At 42.7% G+C, this 25213-nt stretch overlaps 1 protein-coding gene across 2 annotated transcripts in view; it reads left to right on the forward strand.

The window, feature by feature from the left end:
- The window catches only part of DOCK10 (dedicator of cytokinesis 10), a 431686-nt gene that overhangs the window by 34817 nt on the left and 371656 nt on the right, over nucleotides 1-25213 (forward strand). The gene's annotated exons all lie outside the window — the stretch shown is intronic.

Below are 25213 nucleotides of genomic sequence, written 5' to 3' on the forward strand. Positions count from 1 at the left end.
TGGTGGGGGTATTGTATGCACTGCATAATGAGTGTATTGTACTTTGCAATGCCTTGTGGGGATATTGTAGTTTACACTGTATAGTGGATGTATTGTAGTTTGCACTGTATAGTGGGAGTATTGTAGTTTGCACTGTATAGTGGGGGTATTGTAGTTTGCACTGTATAGTGGGGGTATTGTAGTTTGCACTGTATAGTGGGGGTATTGTAGTTTGCTCTGTATAGTGGGGGTATTGTAGTTTACACTGTATAGTGGGGGTATTGTAGTTTGCACTGTATAGTGGGAGTATTGTAGTTTACACTGTATAGTGGGGTATTGTAGTTTACACTGTATAGTGGGGGTATTGTAGTTTACACTGTATGGTGGGGGTATTGTAGTTTGCACTGTATAGTGGGGGTATTGTAGTTTACACTGTATAGTTGGAGTATTGTAGTTTACACTGTATAGTGGGGGTATTGTAGTTTGCTCTGTATAGTGAGGGTATTGTAGTTTACACTGTATAGTGGGGGTATTGTAGTTTGCACTGTATAGTGAGGGTATTGTAGTTTACACTGTATAGTGGGGGTATTGTAGTTTGCACTATATGTTGGGTGTATTGTAGTTTGCACTGTATAGTGGGGGTATTGTAGTTTGCACTGTATAGTGGGGATATTGTAGTTTGCACTGTATAGTGGGGTATTGTAATTTACACTGTATAGTGAGGGTATTGTAGTTTGCACTATATGTTGGGTGTATTATAGTTTACACTGTATAGTGGATGTATTGTAGTTTACACTGTATAGTGGGGGTATTGTAGTTTACACTGTATTGTGGGGGTATTGTAATTTGCACTGCCTGTTGGGGGGTATTGTAGTTTGCACTATATGTTGGGTGTATTTTAGTTTGCTCTGCATGGTGAGGGTATTGTAGTTTGCATTATATGGTGGAATTATTGTGGCTTTTGTGTTGCTAGCTTGTGGGTCATTTCTTCCTGCAGAGATCTTATTTCCCCTCACAGTGATCTCCTGCATGCTGGGACAATTCATAGATATCTAAATCTAGCCAATGTATAAATAATTGAACAGTTTAGATATACATATACAAAAAAGACCTTCATACCTACATATACATTTATACCCCACTGGTCAGTGTCTTCAATCAGATTTCATGTGATAGGATACATGTCTCTATTCCTGTAAGGCTTCTTTCACATTGCCTCTTGTAGTCTCTGCACTAGGTATACATCAGGGTTATTTCTTGACATATAACTCCTACATTTATGCCACTCCATAATACTTTGGCTCCCATGCTCTTTGAAATAGCACACCAGACTGCATTTTTCCATACAGCAAAAGAAATGTAACACCCTTATGTATACCACCCAAACTGGGGCCACCCTTTTGGACCCGTTGGGCATGTGTTCCATTTGGGAATGTGTATCATATACAATGAAACCTCTCCAGATGACCACCTTTTTGGGAAAACCATTGTTTTTATCCAGACCAAACATAGTGGCCATATTCTTTAATAAGACCACCCTTTTAAAAGACCACTTTTCAATGCAATTTTGGGTGGTTTTCTTTAAGAAATTTGACTGAATAAAGGAAGGTGTCCCATGGTAATTGTACTTACCCATAGAGTAAAAATACAATGTCAGTTGTACTGTAAAGTACACTGCATAAAAACAAAATACCCCTAAATTGGCAAAATTGTGTTTCCTGTTCGATTGTATCCCATAAATATTTGCAGTATATTTTTATTGTAAAATGATCCTGCAAAAAACAAGCCCTAATGTGGCTCTTAAAAGGAGAGGAGGAAGAAATTAAAATGCAAAAAACAAAAATTGGCCTGGTTGTTAACGGGGTACTCTGCTGCTCAGTGTTTGGAACAAACTATTCCGAACGCTGGAGCCAGCATCGGGAGCTCGTGACATCATAGCCCCGCCCCCTCATGATGTCCGCCCCCACAATACAAGTCCATGGGAGGGGGCATGACAGCCGCCACGCCCCCTCCCATAGACATGCATTGAGGGGGCGGGTCATGATGGGGCGGGGCTATTATGTCCCGAGCTCAAGTGTTTGGAACAGTTTGTTCTAAATGCTAAGCAGCGGAGTACCCCTTTAAAGGGTTAAACTCAGTGTACAGTACAAGCATCTTGTCTCCTGTAGGGACAATGGTTCAAGCATCTTGACACCCAGCAGTCCTGATTCCTTTTTTTTTTTACCGATGAGATACACACATAAGTTAGCAAATAATTCCTACCAGAATTGGCAGGTCCAGCCAGCTGATGGTGCTTGACGACGACCCGACCATATCCGACTTTTGTCCCTTTTCGTTTTGTCATGATCTGAGGCACTTTTCAGTCCAGGCCAAAAGTCTGATACCGTTGGAAAATGATGCCCTAATCCATTGCCTTTAATGAGCCGACCAGAGTCACAGTTTTACTCCGGTCGGCTCATTAAGCCAGGGTTGAGCTTTTTTTTGCGACAGTCGTACGTTATAAATCTCTGACCACTGCAAGTCATTTTTGAAAATTTGCTCACATAAGCCAAACTGAATTTTCTTGCTCTTCTCACGCAGCCGGCCAAAAGTCGCACAGAAAAGTGCCTAGTCGCACAGGAGACATTTGAGAGACAAATATAAGCAAGAAAAATCTACTAAATGCTCTTTCTCCTCTCCTCTGTCCATTGACTTTAAGGGGTACTCCGGCGCTTAGACATCTTATCCCCTATTCAAAGGATAGGGGATACGGTGCCTGATCGCGGGGGTCCTGCCGCTGGGGACTCCCGTGATCTTGCACGCGGCACCCCGTTTATAATCAGTTCCCGGAGATTACCGGTGACCACAGGGCCGGCAGCGTGTGACGTTACGCCTCCGCCCCCGTGTGACGTCACGCTCCGCCCCTCAATGCAAGCCTATAGGAGTGGGCGTGACAGCTGCCACGCCCCCTCCCATAGGCTTGCATTGAGGGGGCGGAGCGTGATGTCACATGGGGCGGAGCCTTGACATCACAACGCTCCGGCCCCGTGATCGACAGTAATCAGACCCAGAGCGAACACGCTCTGGGGACTGATTCTAAACGGGGTGCCGCGTGCAAGATCACGGGAGTCCCCAGCGGCAAGACCCCCGCGATCAGGCATCGTATCCCCTATCCTTTGAATAGGGGATAAGATGTCTAAGCGCCGGAGTACCCCTTTAAAGTTAATGGGCAGAGGGGATGTGCATTAATTTGGAGCAAAGAATTCAAGAGGAATTACCCGAGTAAATTCCTCTTGAATTACTCAGTGTGAACGCACCCCCTTACACTGACACCTGGTAGATGCAATAGTATTGCATATTAAAGTGATAATTAATAAGGATTGGAATTTAAATAGGGAGGGGGTTTCTAGTTTAGGGCGTGCCCCTTGGGGGGGGGTCACCCCCAAAAGGTTGTCGATCTAATGTATGTGGACATGGTGAAGCTCTGAGATCACTGTACAGAGCCATAGGAGCAATGTGTGTCACCTACTTACACCCAGGATAGTGAATGTCTAGAGAAGACGTTCCTCATGTGCTTTACACTCTTATGTTCCTTCTTATTACCTTCTCTTAAACCTTTCTAAGGATTCTAGAACCTCTCTGTTTAGATTTAGGCTGACATCTTTGGAGCATCTGCTTGAAATTCTTGAGCTGGTCAAGTTCTTTAGCATCTTCAGTTGGTGAAATGCCATTCCCTGAATACGAGATACAGCAGGAGGTGAAGTAAGACTTAATTTGGTCCATACTGTATAGATCAGTGCTCTTCAACCTGCGGACCTCCAGATGTTGCAAAACTACAACTCCCAGCATGCCCGGACAGCCAACGGCTGGGAGTTGTAGTTTTGCAACATCTGGAGGCCCTGCAGATTGGAGACCACTGGTATAGATGATAGAAATCTGTGTGTGATAGTGTAGAGGAAGTGTGTGATTGTGAGATTTTATATATGTTTTATTGTAGACCATCAAGAAGACAATATTCACTTTTTCTTATTGCAAGGTCCAGCATGGAGATTTAGATAGAAGCCATTATATAGGCTTTTATAAGGCAGTCACTTGATAGAGGGGGACATTAACAAGTGAAGACGCATCCCATCCTACTTCAATTTCAATATCTGTGGACATATCGGGTAATCATTAAAACCAGAGTACCCCTTTAAAGGAGATGTCCGGTGCTCACTTTTCTTATTTTATCCGTTCCGGGCTGAAAAATAAAAGAAAATTTTTTTCTCTTACCTGCCCAGGCTCCCTCGGAGCTCCGGTACAGGTGTTCGGTCCCCGGGCTGTATTCTTCTTACGTCCTGTTAGCCCAGCACGTCACACAGAGCTTCAACCTATCACCAGCCGCAGCGATGTCCCGCCTCGGCCGGTGATAGGCTGAAGCTCCGTGTGACGTGCCAGGCTAACAGGAAGTAAGAAGAATACAGCCCGGGGACTGAACGCCTGTACCGGAGCACCGGTGGAGCCTAGGCAGGCAAGAGAAAGCTTATTTTCTTTTTTTTTGCAGCCCGGAACGGATACAATAAGAAAAGTGAGCACCGGACATGTCCTTTAACATACCCATTTTAGTTTTGGTGGGTCATTTTTTTGATAGCAATTGTCTTACAGGGGTACTTCTATTTATAAAGTTTAACCTTTCCAGTACTTATCAGCTGCTGTGTGCTCCAGATAAAGTCCTGTAGTTCTTTCCAGTCTGACCACAGTGCTCTCTGCTGACACCTCTGTCCGTGTCAGGAACTGTCCAGAGCAGAAGAGGTTTGCTATGGAAATTTGCTCCTACTCTGGACAGTTCTTGTCACGGACAAAGGTGGCAGCATAGAGCACTGTGGTCAGACTGGAAAGAATTATACAACTTCCATTGTAGTATACAGCAGCTGGAGGATTAAGTACTGGAAGGATTAAGATTTCTTCTTGGAAGTAATTTACCAATCTATATATAGTTAGTACGGTCGAAAAAAGACATATGTCCATCAAGTTCAACCAGGGAATTAAGGGGTAGGGGTGTGGCGCGATATTGGGGAAGGGATGGGATTTTATATTTCTTCATAAGCATTAATGTTATTTTGTTCCATAAATGTATCTAATCCTGTTTTAAAGCTGTCAATTGTTCCTACTGTGACCAGTTCCTGAGGTAGACCGTTCCATAAATTCACAGTCCTCACGGTAAAGAAGGCGTGTCGCCCCTTGAGACTAAACTTTTTCTTCTCCAGACGGAGGGAGTGCCCCCTCGTCCTTTGGGGGGGTTTAACATGGAACAGTTTTTCTCCATATTTTTTGTATGGGCCATTAATATACTTATATACGTTTATCATATCCCCCCTTAAACGTCTCTTCTCAAGACTAAACAATTGTAACTCCTTTAATCGCTCCTCATAGCTAAGATGTTCCATGCCCCATATTAGTTTAGTCGCGCGTCTCTGCACCCTTTCCAACTCCGCAGTGTCCCTTTTATGGACAGGCGACCAAAACTGAACAGCATATTCCAGGTGAGGCCGTACCAATGCTTTATAAAGGGGGAGTATTATGTCCCTGTCCCTATAGGTCAAACTAGCAGTGTTACTATTCATGGGACATTATCTATAGGACATTATTTCTACTTGACTGTAACATACCACTAGTCAAGTGTCTTTCATTATTATATGTGTATTTGAGAGCCACCAGGGCCAGGTGGTTCTCTACATTGCATCATTTTTTAAAGGGGTACTCCACTGAAAAAACATTTTTCAATCAACTGGTGCCAGAAAGTTAAACAGATTTGTAAATTACTTCTTTTGAATTTCCTTTCTGCCTGACCACAGGCTCTCTGCTGACACCACTGTCCATTTTAGTAACTATCCAGAGCAGGATAGGTTTTCTATGGGGATTTGCTCCTACTCTGGACAGTTCCTAAAATGGACAGATGTGTCAGCAGAGAGCACTGTGGTAAGGCAGAAAGGAAAGTCAAAAAGAAAAGAACTTCCTGTGGATCATATAGCAGCTGATAAGTACTGGAAGGATTAAGATTTGTTAACAGAAGTAATTTACAAATCTGTTTTACTTTTTGGCAATAGTTGATTAAAAAAATGTTTTCCAGTGGAGTACCCCTTTAAATAATTGTAATTTGATTTTTTTTTTCCCCACCAGAGTACCCCTTTAAGTAGGCTTCATCCCACCTCAGTTTTGTCAGGTTTATACTGCAGGGCAGAATTACATAATCTGTATATATAAAACTCAATGTGTTTGTGTGTGTGTATGTGTGTATGTGTGTGTGCGTGTGTATGTATGTGTGTGTGTATGTTTGTATGTATGTGTGTGAGTGTGTATATATGTATGTATGTATGTATGTATGTGTGTATGTATGTATGTGTGTGTATGTTCCAGCATCACGTCCAAACGGCTAAAGATATTAACATGAAACTTGCCACACATGTTACTTATATGTCAACAACAAACATAGGATAGGTAATTTAACCCTTACCCACCCCCATTTGCCAGGGTTGGGTTTTTTGTTTAAAGTCCCATACAAGTCAATGGGAAATATATGTTACTGCATAACTTCCAAACGGCTGGAGATATTTCGATAATACTTGGTCACATTTTACTTATATGTCCACTTAAAATATAGGATAGTTAATTTAACCCTTAACTACCCCCATTTGTGAGGGTCAGGGTTTTTGTTTAACCCCTTAAGGACACATGACGTTCTGGAACTTCATGTGTCCGATCCCGATCTATAACGCAAAGCCACAGCGTGGCCCACGTCATAGCGGGTTGGGCCCGGGACGGCTGGAGGTATTTCAATACCTGGTACACATATTATGGGTCAGGATAGGAGGACGGCATAGGAGGTCAGGATAGGAGGACGGCATATGAGGAACGGATAGGAGGTCGAGATAGGGGGTCGAGATAGGAGGTCAAGATATGAAGTCAAGATAGGAGGTCGAGACGAGAACGGGATATGAGGTCGAGATAGAAGGTCAAGATAGAAGGACGGAATAGGAGGTCGGGATAGGAGGTCGAGATAGGAGATCAGAATAGGAGGTCGAGATAGGATGTCAAGATATGAGGATGGGATAGGAGGTTGAGATAGGAGGATGGTATAGGAGGACGGGATAGGAGGATGGGATAGGAGGACGTGATAGGAGGTTGAGATAGGAGGACGGGATAAGGGGTCGAGATAGGAGGGTGGGATAGGAGGTCGGCATAGGAGGACGGGATAGGAGGACGGGATAGGAGGTCAAGATAGGAGGTCGGGATAGAAGGATGGGATAGGAGGTCGGGATATGGGGTTAGGATATGACAACAATATATGAGGGTGGGATATGAAGTCAAAAGCTTCCTCTGTTGATTTTCCTCCACAACAAGGATAAGGAAGGAAAAACTGGGCAACGCCGGTACTCAGCTAGTATGCTATAATATCCTACCCAGAAAAAATAAAATCATACCAATAAGTGGGATCTGGTAGTTTTACTTCTGTTTGATGTGCAAAAATGAGAAGCTTTGACACAGATCTAACCAGGGCATCTTGTCTTATATGGTAACCTCCTGAATCTGTATGATTTTTATGGTCGGGGCCTTATACAAGCCTTTGTGCTATACAGCTGCAGTGTATAGTTATAGCAGATGGAACGTCTGATGACTTTAGTGCATGTAACAGCATTTGATCATTTGGTGGTCACCAACACGGGAAGTGAAACTCTTGCATGGTTTTCTCAAGTACAACACCTTGTCTAATGCTTTTAAAGGTTATTTAAGGCAAAGAAGACTATAATAATAATTATTATTTTTTTGTTTTGTTATTATTATTATATACTGTAATTAACTAATTATTCTGTGTATGTAGTTGCTGATTTAAATATTAGACAGACACATGATTTACTTAATGTTATGTGTCCGTCTTTGTGTGTTTTGTGTTTAAAGTTTATTTTACAGTGGTATTTTTGTTACATTTTTATGGCCTGAGTTACACGTGAGAACACAGTTGTGGACGATCTTCGATGTAAAAGCATATGTTATCCAGATGGATATGGAATGAGGTTTAAGCTCGTTTGATCCTGGTTCTTTTTATTTATTTTTATTTTTTTTGTATCAAGGCAAACCATTGTTATGTTCCCATGTTAACTGATAGCCTGTATGTTGTAGAGCAGTGTTTCCCAATCAGGGTGCCTCCAGCTGTTGCAAAACTCCAACTACAAGCATGCCCGGACAGCCAGAGGCTGTCCGGGCATGCTTGTAGTTGGAGTTTTGCAACAGCTGGAGGCACCCTGGTTGGGAAACACTGTTGTAGAGAATACATCCTGGAGGAACGCCTCCCATATATATGGAAATCAGTTGACTTTCCTGACACAAGATAACTGGCTCCTACGATTGGCCATGAAATTGAAGTTAAAAGACATTTACTTCTCAGGAATATTTGAAGCTACAAACTGCAATTTTCCTGGTCCCTTGATGTTGTGATTATAAATAAAGTTTTAGGTATAATGATGCTATATAGGAAAAGAAGAACCCCAGCCTCGCTGGCTTAGTATAAAATTTGGCTTTCAGGTATCCTCCCAGCAAACTTTACAGGAGACAGATGAGACCAACATCATGACTGTTTAGGGATGTGGAATTCCTATCACGGGCAAGCAGGGCCAGACCTGACAAGCGCGGCTGGCTGGACTAGGCCCTTATCAATGGATCACAGAGCACACAGATCAATGGAGTTCAATAGAACTCTATTGATCTGTATGAGGAATCTAATGATTCCTTCTAAAAGTCTAATAAAGTAAAAAAAAAAAAGTTTTAATAAAAGTTTAAAAGATACACAATAACCCCTTCCATGTTAAAAGTTCAAATCACTTTCTGGTACCAGTTAATTTAAAAAAAGTTTTCCACTGGAGTACCCCTTTAAACTCCTTCACTGTATTTGCAGCTACTACTTCTGTAGGAAGACTATTCCATGCATCCACTACTCTCTCAGTAAAGTAATACTTCCTCATATTACTGCATAAATCTTTTCCCCACTAATATAACACTATGCCCTCTTGTGGTAGTTTGTCGCACTCCACCTGTAGCTGTGGTGAGTTTGCTAAGCTACTATTCGTGGATATTATATGTTACTGATTGTTGATTAGTATTTTTTTTTTAGCTCACTTACCAGTAGCTTTACTAAAAATGCGCCGGTCGGTCCAGTTGTACATCACATGACCGTTGATATGTCTTTCTGAATTGTACAGATACTGAACTAGAAGTCACTTTCTCTCTTTATTTTTATGACCCCAAGTTTTGCGTGGAAATTAAAGGGGTACTCCGTGGCCCAGCATTTGGAACAAACTGTTCCAAACGCTGGCAGCTCGTGATGTCATAGCCCCGCCCCCTCGTGATGTCACACCCCACCCCCTCAATGTAAGTCACGCCCCCTCCCATAGACTTGTATTGAGGGGGTGGGGTGTGATGTCATGAGGGGGCAGGGCTATAACATCACGAGCTCCCGACACCGGCTCCAGGTTTTGGAACAGTTTGTTACAAATGCTGAGCAGCGGAGTATCCATTTTAACCTGTTGGGGACCATGGGCGTATGGGTACGCCCTTGCACCCTGGTACTTAAGGACCAAGGGTGTACCTGTATACATGTGGGAACTTCAATCCCCGTCCTAAGACCCCCCCCCCCCATGTCAATGATCGCCGCAAATCGCCGATCAGTTCAGATCGGTGATTTGTAGCGATTACGGGCTGATCGGGTTTCTGATGACCCGAAAGCCCGGAAAATAGATATGATCAGAGCTGTCAAAGACAGCTCCGACCATCCTGAAGGATAGGAGTGAGGTGGCAGGGTGCCACCTCCTCCTATCCCCTGCAATTGGCCGATCAGGACTGACCGGCGAATCGCAGGGCAGGGGCGGGGGTGAAAGCTCATTTCCCCCGCTCTGCCCGACCCAGGCAAGTGTCGGCATCAGATACAGCTGTGAAGATCGCCATAAAGTAATCTTCACTGCTGTATCTAGGAGTTTCAAAACTACAACTTCCAGCATGCACAGACAGCCTTTGGCATTCTGAGCATGCTGGGAGTTGTAGTTTTGCAACATCTGGAGGGCCACAGTTTGGAGACCACTGTCCTTCCAGATGTTGCAAAACTACAACTCTCAGCATGCCTGGACAGTCTCAGCATGCTCTTCAGATGTTGCAAAACCACAATTCCCTTCAGATGTTGCAGAACTACAATTCCCAGCATTTCATATTTAGGAAGCTGTTCTGGCACCATAGGGGCTTCCAAAATTGACTTGCCCTGCAAAAACTATTTCAGCTAAATTCGCTCTCCAAAATCCCATTGTCGCTCCTTCCCTTCTGAGCCCTCTAGTGCACCCACAAAGCACTCTACATCCACATATGAGGAATTTCCTTACTAGAGAGAAATTGTGTTTTTGGGGGGCTTTTTCTACTTTTACACCTTGTAAAAATAAAAAATATGGGTCTACAAGAACATGTTAGTGTAAATAATGAAGATTTTGAATTTTCTTCCCCATTTTGCTGCAATTCTTGTGAAACACCTAAAGGGTTGAAAAACTTTTTGAATATCATTTTGAATACGTAGAGGGGTGCAGTTTTCATAATGGGGTCCATTATGGGGTATTTCTAACATAAAGACCCTCAAATTCACTTCAAAACTGAACTGGCCCCTAAAAACTTCAGATTTGGAAATTTACTTGAAAAATTTTAAAATTGCTGCTGAACTTTGAAGCCCTCTGATGTCTTCAAAAAGTAAAAACATGTCAACTTTATGATGCAAATATAAAGTAGACATATTGTATTTGTGAATCAATATATCATTTATTTGACATGTCCCTTTTCCTTACAAGCAGAGAGCTTCAAAGTTATAAAAATGCCAAATTGTAAAATTTTTCATGAAATTTGGGAATTTTTCACCAAGAAATGATGCAAGTATCGACGAAAATTTATCATGTACATAAAGTAGAATATGTCACAAAAAAACAATCTCGGAATCAAATTCATAAGTACAAGCATCCCAGAGTTATTAATGCTTAAAGGGGTTATCCAGGAAAAAACTTTTTTTATATATATCAACTGGCTCCAGAAAGTTAAACAGATTTGTAAATTACTTCTATTGAAAAATCTTAATTCTTTCAGTACTTATGAGCTTCTGAAGTTAAGGTTGTTGTTTTCTGTCTAAGTGCTCTCTGATGACACGTGTCTCGGGAACTGCCCAGTTTAGAAGAGGTTTGCTATGGGGATTTGCTTCTAAACTGGGCGTTTCCCGAGACACGTGTCATCAGAGAGCACTTAGACAGAAAAGAACAACCTTAACTTCAGAAGCTCATAAGTACTGAAAGAATTAAGATTTTGTAATAGAAGTAATTTACAAATCTGTTTAACTTTCTGAACCCAGTTGATATATAAAAAAAAAGTTTTTTCCTGGATAACCCCAGTGGTCAGATGTGCAAAAAATGCTCTGGTCCTTAGGGGTCTCAGTCCCCAAGGGGTTAAATAGTAAAAGTGAACTTCTGCAACATCCTTCTATGTGGCCCTCCATCTAACGTTCATGAATTCCTGCATTCTCTTCTCAACTCTACTAAAAATAAGTAACAATATAACTATACTAAACTATAAGACGTTGCTTATATGCCATATCAAGGCAGGTACAGCTAATATTGGAAGGGGGTCTAAGCTCAGGCTCCCATTAGCAAACAACTTACTCGACTCTCGTATGTTGGATTGATCTTTGCAGGTCCTGGTTACATCAATATCAGGGAGCAGACATGTTGAAAAAATATACAGTGATCCCTCAACTTACAATGGCCTCAACATACAGTAGTTTCAACATACAATGGTCTTTTCTGGACCATTGTAACTTGAAACCAGACTCAACATACAATGCTATGAAATCTGCGAAACATGTCAATGGCTGAAAGAACCGACCAATCAGAATGGATATTTCACTGGTAAAACCCTGTATTACTGAAGTGCATGCACTGACTGGTGTCTGGTAGCGCCCCATACAGTACAGTGTGTATTACATGTTCTGTACACTTTACCTGTGCCAGGGTTAGCTGCTCCTTTGGACACCAGATGAGGGCGGCTTCATTTTACAATTTTTTAGTACATTGCGTGTTCTGTACAGGACCCTGATGAAGCTTCTGTCCTCTACTTAGACCAGTGTTTCCCAAAGAGGGTGCCTCCAGATGTTGCAAAACTACAACTCCCAGCATCGCCGGACAGCCGAAGGAATCACTGAAATAGACTTTCTTACTTTTATATATAAGTATTTGCTTTATCTGTATTAGTTATCTACTTATTTTTCTTTAATCCTCACTTTTTCCTATTTTTGGATGACATTTTGGGGCTTCAGAACCAATTACCAGGTTTCCATAGAGTTATGGTCTCAACATACAATGGTTTCAACTAGGGATGCACTGATATATCGGCCGAAAATAGCTATTTCGGGGAAATGCCGAAACAACAAAAAATGTGCCGATAATGACCCACCTCCCGAGCCCGCCCACAGCACAGGTTGCAAACACTGCCAGTGCCAGAGGCGTAGTGTGGGGGGTGCAGGGGGGCCGGCCACACCGGGCGCAACATCTGAGGGGGCGCGCTCTCCGGGATAGGAATACTTCTTTTTATGTGCCCGGGCCGGCTCCCGTGTGTGGCTGCAGGCGGGGGCCGGCCAGAGCATATAAAAACTAATACGGTATACTAAAAACCAGGGGCCTCCAGCTGTTGTGAAACTACAACTCCCAGCATGCCCGGACCGGCAAAGTCTGTCCGGGCATGCTGGGAGTTGTAGTTTCGCAACAGCTGGAGGCCCCCTGGTTTTTAGTATACAGTATTAGGTTTTATATGCTCTGGTCGGCCCCCGCCTGCAGCCACACACGGGAGCCGGCCCGGGCACATAAAAAGAAGTATTCCTATCCCGGACATCCCTGTGTCCCGAAAAATCTTTTCGGGACATAAGGATGTCCGCCGGTCACTCACCATTCCCCGGCGTCCTCCTGCGATCCTCCTTCGGTCCTTCGCTACTCCGCCTCTATGGTCGTACACACGGGACGTCACTGATGTCCCGTGCGTACAACCATAGAGACGCAGGAGGACCGCAGGATCATCGCAGGAGAACGCGCGCTGGCCGGGGCCTGGTAAGTGACTGGCAGCGCGTCATCTTCAGTGTTCCGGTCACCGCTCCTCCGGTCCCGGCACCTACTGCTATGGTCCATAGGCCATAGCAGTAGATTGTGACCCCGGGCTGGAGGAGCGGTGACCGGATCACTGTGGGGGCAGCAGTACAGACATACAGCCTCCAGCCATACACTGTATATGGCTGGAAGCTGTATGTCTGTGGGGTGGGGGGAAGCTGTCTACTATTGTGGGGGAGCTGCTGACCTAATGTGGGGGGGAGCTGCCTACAAATGTGGGGGGAGCTGCCTAATATTGTTGGGGGGGAGCTGCCTAATATTGTGGGGGGGAGCTGCCTACAAATGTGGGGGGAGCTGCCTAATATTGTTGGGGGGGAGCTGCCTAATATTGTGGGGGAACTGCCTACTATTGTGGGGGGGAGCTGCCTACAAATGTGGGGGGAGCTGCCTAATATTGTTGGGGGGAGCTGCCTAATATTGTGGGGGAACTGCCTACTATTGTGGGGAACCTGCCTAATATTGTGGGGGAACTGCCTACTATTGTGGGGGGAGCTGCCTAATATTGTTGGGGGGAGCTGCCTAATATTGTGGGGGAACTGCCTACTATTGTGGGGAACCTGCCTACTATTGTGGGGGAAATGCTGACCTAATGTGGGGGAGCTGCCTACTATTGTGGGGGAGCTGCCTATTAATGTGGGGGGAACTCCCGACCTAATGTGGGGGAGCTAGCAATCTAATGTGGGGGAATCTAATCTAATGAGCGGAGTGCTGCATTTTACCAGAAGACGGGGAGAAGTCATTTTCGGTTTCGGTTTCGTCCGGACATTTTTTTTTATTTCGGTTTTGTTTCGGTTCTGAAATTTCCATTTCGGTGCACCTCTAGTTTCAACATACAATGGTCGTCCTGGAACTAATTTATATTGCAACTTGAGGGACCACTGTATAGTGTCTTGTCAAGTGGGAAACTAGCGTCCATTCTAAATGTATTCAGGCAGATTGTGTGCTGGACCACTTGTAATAAATAACTGAGATAAAAGCCTTGGATGGGACATTTATGACATCTAGAATTATTGCAAACAGTAGGATTTACTATAAGATGGCAAATTCATCATTTCCCTAAAGGCACGGTCGTTAATCTCTGGCTTTATGTTACAGTAACCTTACATACTGCTATGGCCGTTCAATCTGTTTTACACTATTACCATGACAGATTTAGTGACAGTAAAGCACTTCTTCCTTGCACTTAAGTCACAAAGTGACAGCTAAGTCTCATTCCCTGATCCTTGAACTGGGTAGAGACATTATTATACCAATGCCTTGAGCTGCAAGGTTTATGTATAGTGGCCGTTTACCTCCTCCCTGCATGGATTTCAGCTTTTCCATTGTCATTAAGACCTTTGGCCCAACAGCTTCTAGTATGTTCACAGCTGGATGTAGTCAGGTTCACATAAGGACACTGAAGGAATTTAAAGGGGTACTCCCGTGGAAAAGTTTGATTTTAAAATCAACTGGGGCCAGAAAGTTAAACAGATTTGTAAATTACTTCTATTAAAAAATCTTAAACTTTCCAGTACTTTTTAGGGTCTGTATACTACAGAGGAAATGGTTTTCTTTTTGGAACACAGAGCTCTCTGCTGACATCATGACAACTGTGCTCTCTGCTGACATCTCTGTCCATTTTAGGAACTGTCCAGAGCAGCATATGTTTGCTATGGGGATTTTCTCCTACTCTGGACAGTTCTTAAAATAGGCAGAGATGTCAGCAGAGAGCACTGTGCTCGTGATGTCAGCAGAGAGCTCTGTGTTCCAAAAAGAAAATAATTTCCTCTGTAGTATTCAGCGGCTAATAAGTACTGGAAGGATTAAGATTTTTTAATAAAAGTAACTTACAAATCTGTTTAACTTTCTGGCACCAATTAAAAAAAAAAAAAAAGTTTTCCATGGGAGTACCTCTTTAAGTCATATCACAGAAAAAAACATTATGCTTATATATGTAACAAGGTTATGCAGATTATTTCTATGCTGTTTTATGTTTATAGCTTCTGTATTTGGCTCATATACTGGCTCATTTCCCTCTATTCTGCTGCTCACTCATTCTGACATCCACTGCTCAGGAAGGGGCATGTCATAGCTCACTCACTATGTATTCACTTCTTTCCTGAGTCTGCTGTGCTAGGTCTCCTAATCCAATCACTGCAGGCTGCTCTGTAACCCCTCCTCTCTGTTTTCATGCTGCAGTTTGATAGGACATGAGTGAGCATAGAGGAGTGCTGGTTTTTCCTTCAATTACTGGACCTTGTCTCTGCCTGTTCTTCAGCTGGGACTAAGATGATGCTGCAGAGAGACATGATTATGTTCTAGATGGTGTGGGGACCCCTAGTGGTCTTTTTTTTATATAAGTCATGATTTTTTTTTTATAAAAAGAGACATCAATTTTTTATGACGTATATTAGAAAGGTTAATATTTTGCCAATATGTACAACAAATTAAAAGTTTTTAAATCTGACAGTGCCCCTTTAACCTCTTATGGATGCAGGGCATACATGTACGCCCTGCGCCCGTTACCGGTCTATAATGCGGGGTCACGCCGTGACCCCACATCATAGTGGGTCAGTCCCGGCGGCAAATGACAGCCAGGACCCTGGGCTAATAGCGTGCAGCACCGATCGTTATGGCGTGCGCTATTGACCCTTTAGGCGCGGCATTTAAAGTTGATCGCCGCATCTAAAGTAATAAAAATACACTCCAGACAGCTCAGTCGGGCTGATCGGGACCATCATGGTGAAATTGTGATGTCCCGATCAGCTAAGACGCAGCAGAAGGGTGCCTTACCTGCCCCCTGCACGTCCGATCTGCGATTGATTGCTCCATACCTGAAATCCAGGCTTGAGCAATTGACCGCCGATTACACTGATCATTGCCATGTTAATGCACAGCAATGATCAGTGTAGCAGATCAGTGTGTGTAGTGCTATAGCCACTAGAGGGGGCTATAACACTGAAAAAAAAAAGTGTGAAAAAAAAGTTAATAAAGATCATTTAACCCCATTCCCTAATAAAAGTAAGAATCACCCCCCTTTTCCTATTAAAAACTGTGTAAATAAAAATAAACATAAGTGGTATCGCCGCTTGCGGAAATGTCTGAACTATAAAAATAGTTCATTAATTAAATCGCACAGTCAATGGCGTACACGCAAAAAAAATTCCGAAGTCCAAAATAGCGCATTTATGGTCACTTTTTATATCATGAAAAAATGAATAAAAAACAATAAAAAACTCTGATCAATACAAGAATAGTATCGCTTAAAACTTCAGATCATGGCGCAAAAAATGAGCCCTCATACGGCCCCGTACGCAGAAATAGTTATACCTGTCAAAAGATGACAATTTTAAACATATTCATTTTCGTGCATGTAGTTATGATTTTTTCCAGAAGTACGACAAATTCAAACCTATATAAGTAGGGTATCATTTTAATCATATGGACCTACAGAATAAAGAGAAGGTGTCATTTTTACCAAAATGCATTTTTTCTTCAATTTTGTCGCACAATGATTTTTTTTCCGTTTCGCCGTGGATTGTTGGGTAAAATGACTAATGTCACTGCAAAGTAGAATTGGTAGCACAAGAAATAAGGCATAATATGGAATTTTAGGTGAAAAATTGAAAGGGTTATGATTTTTAAACGGTAAGGCTCCTTTCACACTATGAACATTCATCCATTATTAAACATCCTTTTTCTGTGTAAAAACGGATGTATAATAACGGATGAAATAACAGGTGTTAACGGCTGAATAAATATTCATTCGTTAAGACCAGTTTTAACATCTCTGCCTACAGACTCCCACAGCCGGGACTACTACTAATCCCATTATGGAACAGACTTCTATCCATGATGGGAGTAGTAGTTCCCCGGATGCGGGAGTCTGCCGGTGGCTGGGGAGGCTACATTAGTGTTTGTACTACAACCCACATCCTGGAACAAACTCTGTTCCATGATGGGGGTTGTAGTACAGGGGCTGAGGGAATGATGGCAACGGGACTCACTTCTGAGACTGATTCGATTAGAAGTTATTAAACAAGGGGGAGGCATGCTGTGTTCCCCTGCGATGTACGATGCATTTACTGTACTTTCATTTTAAAGTCCCTGCCGGGAGCCCTGTATGGCCAGTACTGAGGAGCCATTCAGGGCTCCTGGCGGGGTTTTCAAATAGAAGCGCTGCGGTGGGGAAAGATATATAGAATTGCTGGGGGGGTATATATCTGGCCCCCACAGCGCTTCTATATATCGTGCCCTCCGCAGTGCATTTATATATGCCCCCCCGCAGCACATTTATATATGTTCCCCCCGCAGCGCATATATATATATATATATATATATATATATATATATATTGTCCCCCGCAGTGCATTTATATATTGTCCCCCGCAGCGCATATATATGTTCCCCTCACAGCGCTATTATAAGCCCCTGGCAGCACTATGAATGAAAAGTATTCTACAGCAGCGCATCTGGCTGGGGCGATGCGCTGCTGAAAGAATACTTGTCATTTATAGTGCTGCAGTGGCATCTGTTTATTGATGCGCTGCAGGGGTCAGACATATATCCATGTCTGGCCCCCACAGCGCTTCTATAATCAAATGCCTTGGCAGTGCTATGAACGAAAAGTATTCTACAGCAGTGCATCTGGCCGGCCAGATGCTCTGTTGTAGAATACTTTTCATTCATAGCGCTGCCAGGGGCTTATGATAGCGCTGCGGGGGAACATATATAAATGCGCTGCGAGGGAACATATATAAATGGCAAGATGGGCAAGATGTATAGAAGTGCTGTGGGGGCCAGATATATACCCCCCAGCGATTCTATATATCTTTCCCCACCAAAGCGCTTCTATTTGAAAACCCCACTGGGAGCCTTGAATGGCTCCTCAGTACCCGCCATTCAGGGCTCCCTGCGGGGAATTTAAAAATGAAAGTACAGTAAATACATCGTACATTGCAGGGGAGCACAGCATGCCTCCCTCTCCCCTGTTGAATAACTTCTAATCGCAACGGGTCTCAGAAGTGAAACCTGGTGCTATCAATCCCTCAGCCCCAGTACTACAACCCCCATCATGGAACAGAGTCTGTTCCATGATGAAGGTTGTAGTACAAACAGTAAGACTCCCGCAGCCAGGGAATTACTACTCCCATCATGGAAACAAGTCTGTTCCATGATGGGAGTAGTAGTAGTCCCTCAGCACTGCAGGAGTCTGCTGATGTCACCTCTTCTGAGCATGCTACGAAGTAATAACGGATATTATAAACTGGGTGCAAACGGATGACATAAAGGCTCATCTGTTTGCCATAGATGTCAATGTTAAAAATAACGGCCGTTAATTTACCCGTTTCTTGTGACCGAAGAACAATTAGTGCATGTGACATTTTTTCTTCCGTCAGAATGAACATCCGTTAATCATGACAGGCCATAACGGGTCATAATGGATAATCAAAAATCCCATAGACTTGAATGGTATTTTGTAACGGACGTTTAACGTCCGTTTTTAAAGCTTTTCTAATGGAAGTTTATAACGGATCTTTTAACAGATGAATTTTATAGTGTGAAAGCAGCCTAAGGAGGCCCCCCGCGATCTCCTGTATGGGGCCTTGACAGCCCGCGGAAAGGGGGCATGTCGACCACCGCACAAAGCGGCGGCTGACACGCCCCCTCAATACAAGTCTATGGCAGAGTCGGAGCGCTGCCTTCGGCAATCTCCGGCTCTGCCATAGCGATGTATTGAGGGGGCGTGTCGGCCGCCCCTTCGTGCGGTGGTCGACACCTGCTATCTCGCCAGCGAGCCTGGCCCCAATTACAGAGAGATTGCGGAGGGCCCCAGTGGTCGGACCCCCCGAGATCTCAAACTTATTCCCTATCCTTAGGATAGGGGATAAGTTTTTCACCACTGGAATACTCCTTTAAGGGGTTAATGTTCTTCAAATAAACAGAAGGTGCACATTTCTCACTTTTTTGCGTTGCACTGTGTAATTGTGCCAAATGATCCATAAGGGATCCCGAAACCATTCACAAGATATCAACAATTAGTCAACATATGATTTATGTCACAATTTGTTGCTGGTTTCATTAAATGCAGCGTTTTATTGCTCGGCTCACAAAACAAGTTTAAAGCTATCTGTAGAGTTTATAGCTTATTCTTTATGTCTCCTATAAAACACACAGAGTATCACTTTGATAGCTTGTCCTTTATGGGTTAGATAAGACAACTCCGTTTTTATGATTGAACAGTAGAACATAAGCCCTTATGTCCTGAGAGAATCAAGTTCTTTTCTTTTTGGAATTATTTCCACAATCAATTAACAAAGAAAGCAAAAAGAAGAGCCCTTAAAGGGGTTGTCCAAGGTTAGAAAAACACTGCTTCTTTCTTGTAAAAACAGCACCACTCATGTCCACAGGTCGTGTGCAGTAATGCAGCTCAGTCGCATTTACTGCTATGGAGCTGAGCAGCAATGCCAGACACAACCTGTGGACAAAAATGGTGCTCTTTTTGAAAAAAAGAAGCAGCGTTTTTCATTGCCTTTTGAAAATTAGGTGATTTCAATTTGTTGTTGGGGGAGAGGCTTATTTACATTTATTAAAATGTTGTTGTTGTTTTATTATTTTTGTATTTATTTTTTACATTTTTCAAGTCCCCATTAGGGCATATTTATAGCTATTACTGTTCAGTGCTATTCATAGGCACTGATCAGTGATATTGGCAATCTGGTATGATCTGCCAGAAGGCTGACTATAAAGAAGATCTCCGGAGCAGCCCTGGAGTAGGTGGGTGGAGCTCCAGCCGCCATCTTATACATCAGATCATGCTGCAGGTGGTCCGATGAGTCCCTCAATACCCCTTATTCTTCAGATTGCCATAATCAGTACTGATCACGGAATCTGATGGGAATCTGATGACAACCTTCTTAAAGTTATAACACCTCTTTACACGTTTTATAATACAGCAATTGGTCAAACATTTGTACATAGGGGGAACAAGTGCAAGGGAGGCCCAGGGGACACTGCAGGAGGCTGCCCGACAGGGCAGCAAGGGTACGGGGTTATTATTGGACAAGTGTTTTATCTTAGGAATGCATTGAGCCACAAAATGTCTTGAAACACAATCATGGATACTTGCCAACAGTCCTAATTTTGGGGGGACAATATAGAAAATTGGACCACTAAATGATCAGGGTTTATGCAAACCTGATCCAAAAGTGGGGCATTCCTGATTGTTAAGGATATTTCTAGGTGTTCTTGGGGCAAGGCTGAAATTTCCCAATTTTAGTAATATAAATGCTGGTCAGTTTTGTCATGGCCTCTTTTCTTTCAATAAAGTTAAGAGAGATTTTCAAGTAGTGAGACTAAATTTCTCTTTGCCCCAGAGAAAGCAGGTTGGCATGAGGTTGGCATGGGTTCTCTAAGACAATAGCACTGAAAGCCTATCAATTGGCTGCAGTCATCCCACGGGCACCTGCTACATCCATTTATGACTCTGATCAGTGAATATGTCATTTGTGAGTCGCTGCATAAAACCGTACTGTAATCGACATAAGAAACATTAAAAAAATTATTCAGTAGAAGCGGCTCGCAAAATTTATTTTTTTCTGAGGGGTGCCACGAGTCCAAATGGGGGAGAGGGCGCAATATTTTGTTCTTGCCTCAGACGCAAAAGGAGCTAGCTACAGCTGTGCATCCATTTTATTATTTACATAGGCCCATTAAGGGAATTGATGGGTACCAGGTCCGGCCGCTCATGTCCTTGTGTAAACAGTGAAGAGAATATGAAAGAGATAAGCTGCGTTATCAGGCACAGCAGTTCATACAGACTAGGTGCGTTTCCATGCAGCAGCACTAAACCCGTCATTATCTTTATGCAGCAGCTCATCGAAACGTCCTGAAGAAATAGTTACATGACAAATCCCACTCTGTAGCATCTGTATACATACATTTTAGATACGAGAGTGTGCTCTACAGTCATAGCTTCCTACGGACTCGTTGTCTAAATGCAGTTTGCATATTGTGAAACAAGGTCAATAAATGCCTGCCCGCCTGGGGCTACCAGTGACGCGTGAACCCGTTCTGCTTGACCACAGGACATAAACTAAATAGATTGAGAGAGACAAAAGCTACACAGCAATGTATTCCAATGTGGACAGTAAAGATGAATCCTTTACATTTCATACAATGTCATGTAACCCCAGTGCTATAGATATTTTTATATACTCTACAAATATATAAAAAATAACAAATATATAGCTGGAGTTTACAGTATGTCTATAGGATACATAAAAAAATGCAGCAAAATGTAGAACATAGGCATCTTTAAATATAGGTTTGCATTATAAGCAGAAGATGTGTTATCTTTATTAATATTTCATTATTGTTTTATAGTAAAATGTTTAATTTAATCAAGTATAATTTACAAATACTTATAACCTCCAGTATGTGTGTGTGTGTGTGCGCGTGTGTATGTGTAAAACAAGTGAATTGTATTCCTTTTTATTGCTATATTTATTTTTTGGTGGGGGGGCAATCTATTTTTTGTCTGCACTTACTGTATTTTCTACACAAGTGTCACATGTTACATAAACAATGTGTAACCACGAGAAAGCATTTTTTCTTTTATCTGTTTGTATAGGGCAGTATAGGCTTTTATTAAATAATAAAGCATGGCCTTTTGTGTATGCTTTGTGTATACCTATTTTAGTTGATGTGGAATGATGGCTTGTCTGCCATCTTGATTCCTATTTCCCCTCTGATATAGTTTGAAAGCAGCCTATGTTTCCCATAATGCATCTGGCTTTGTAGAGACAGGGAGTGAGGTCTTGTCACTGCATCTGCTCTAAATCCTAACTAAGTGCAGTAACTAAGCGGTTGCGGGCTTCGGGAGTCTCCACACCCCTGGTGATGTCACGTCCTGCCCCTAGTGACATCACACCCTGCCCCCTCAATGCAAGTCTATGGGAGGGGTGTGACAGCTGCCACTTCTCCACCCAAAGACTTGCATTAAGGGGGCAGGGCGTGGCATCACAAGGGGCAGGGCGAGATGAGGGCGCGTGGCAACCCAAAAGCCTGCACCCAGCGTTTGGAACTATATGTTCTGAACGCTGGGGAGTGGAGTACCCCTTTAAAGCCCCATCTCACTGTATATGTCTGGTTTTAGGTAGACATAGATAGCAGAGGGCCTTTGTACCTATTAACTTCAATAGTTCATCAATTTGCAGTCCTCATATGACCCTCTAGTTATTGTGAGCCATAAAATGAATGAGCTCAGTGCAGTCTAATAGACAGTACAAAGCTACTTGTTATATGGCACTGCATGTTGTATGTCCACCCCGATTAGTTCAGCTGCCTTTACCACTGTGTCCCACACACAGAAATGCCCTTAACGATGCAGGATGTATATTTATGTCCTGCACCGGCTGCCGCGGCTCGTATCGGGTCAGTCGCCTTTTCCCATAAAAGGTTGCAGCCTACGGCTGTCAGATTCGGCTGGGGGAGGGGAGAACTGGGCATTACCGTACCCCAGCTGGAGCGGCTCCAAAATCCATTCACTTTAATGAGGCAACCGGAGTCAAACAGTGACTCCGGGCAACTCATTTCTGCCCTGTATCCGGTTTTGTGACCGGACCTAAAATCGTAGTATACTATGGTTTTAGGTCCGGTCACAAAACCGGATATGGGGCAGAAATTAGCCGACCGGAGTCATTTTTTGACTTTGGTCGGCTTAATAAAGTGAATGAATTTTGGTGCCGGTCTGGCTGGGGTACGGGAGCACCTGGTTTTCACCTCCCGAAACCGGCAGCCATAGGCTGCAAATGTAATGTGAATGTAGCCTTAGAAATGGAACATAATAGCTAGGAAATATAGCTAGCAATATTTGTAACTGCACAACCACATTATATTTGTGCACAGCAAATGCCGATTATTCAGTCAGAACAAGGACCGCTCGGACAGGTACCAACTTCATTGACAGCATTGGATATCCAAGCAGATTCAACTGGAAAAAATAAACATGTTGGGGGAGATTTATCAAAACCTGGCAAGAGGAAAAGTTGCTGAGTTGCCCATACAGTGGGGCAGAAATGTATTTAGTCAGCCACCAATTGTGCAAGTTCTCCCACTTGTAAAGATGAGAGAGGCCTGTAATTTTCATCATAGGTATACATCAACTATGAGAGACATAATGAGAAAAAAAATCCATAAAATCACATTGTCTGATTTTTAAAGAATTTATTTGCAAATTATGGTGGAAAATAAGTATTTGGTCAATAATAAAAGTTCATCTCAATACTTTGTTATATACTCTTTGTTGGGAATGACAGAGGTCAAACGTTTTCTGTAAGTTTTCACAAGGTTTTCACACACTGTTGCTGGTATTTTGGTCCATTCCTCCATGCAGATCTCCTCAAGAGTAGTAATGTGTTGGGGCTGTCGCTGGGCAACACAGACTTTCTACTCCCTTCAACGGTTTTCTATGGGGTTGAGATCTGGAGACTGGCTAGGCCACTCCAGGACCTTGAAATGCTTCTTACCAAGCCGTTCCTTTGTTGCACGGGTGGTGTGTTAGGGATCATTGTCATGCTGAAAGACTTTTCATCTTCAATGCCATTGCTGATGGAAGAAGGTTTTCACTCAAAATCTCAAGATACATGGTCCCATTCATTCTTTCCTTTACACGGATCAGTCGTCCTGGTCCCTTTGCAGAAAAACAGCCCCCAATGCAAGATGTTTCCACCCCCATGCTTCAAAGTAGGTATGGTGTTCTTTGGATGAAACTCAGCATTCTTTCTCCTCCAAACATGACAAGTTGAGTTTTTACAAAAAAGTTCTACTTTTATTTCATCTGACCATATGACAGTCTCCTAATCCTCTTCTGGATCATCCAAATACTCAGACGTGAATAATAATTCAGACGCGCCCGGACATGCACTGGCTTAACCCCTTAAGGACCTGGGCTTTTTCCGTTTTTTCATTTTCAATTTTTCCTCCTTAACTTAAAAAAATCATAACTCTTAAAAATTTTCACCTAAAATTATATATAATAGCTTAATTTTTGCGTCACTAATTCTACTTTGTAATGACATTAGTCATTTTACCCAAAAATCTACGGTGAAACGGGAAAAAAAATCAATGTGCGACAAAATTGATGAAAAAACACTATTTTGTAAGTTTTGGGGGCTTCTATTTTTACGCAGTACATTTTTTGTCAAAAATGATACCTTATCTTTATTATGTAGGTCCATACGGTTAAAATGATACCCTAATTGTATAGGTTTGAATTTGTATCACTTCCGAAAAAAATCATGAATACATGCAGGAAAATTTATACGTTTAAAATGGTCATCTTTTGACCCCTATAACTTTTTTATTTTTCTTTATTCAGGGCGATTTGAGGACTCATTTTTTGCGCCGTCATCTGAAGTTTTTAGCGGTACCATTTTTGTTCTGATCAGACTTTTTGATCACTTTTTATTCACTTTTTTGTGGTATAAAAAGTGATCAAAAATGCGCTATTTTGGACTTTGGAATTTTTTTGCGCGTACGCCATTGAACGAGCGGTTTAAAAAGCGGTATATTTTTATAAATCGGACATTTCCGCATGCGGCGATACCACATATGTTTATTTTTATTATTATTTACATAATGTTTTTTTTATTTTTGGAAATGCCGGGTGATTAAAAATTTTATTAGGGGAAGGGATAATTGAAAGGGTTAATGATTTTTTTACACTTTTCTTATGCAACATTATAGCTCCCATAAGGGGCTATAACATTGCATTTACTGATCTTTTACACTGATTGATCCATCTCCATAGGAATGGATCAATCAGTGTTTTCGGCGATTGAATGCTCAAGCCTGGATCTCAGGCTTGAAGCATTCATTTGGCGATCGGACAGCACAGGAGAAGGTAAGAGACCTTCCTCCTGTGCTACAGCTGTTCGGGATGCCGCTATTATACCGCGGCGATCCCGAACAGCTCCCTGAGCTAGCCGGGCACTTTTACTTTCGTTTTTAGCCGCGATCAGTGCCGCGCGCTATTAGAGGCGGGTCCCGGCTTCACTATGAAGCCGGGCCCA

Source organism: Hyla sarda, chromosome 3, assembly GCF_029499605.1.
Source record: "Hyla sarda isolate aHylSar1 chromosome 3, aHylSar1.hap1, whole genome shotgun sequence".
Taxonomy (NCBI): Eukaryota; Metazoa; Chordata; class Amphibia; order Anura; family Hylidae; genus Hyla; species Hyla sarda.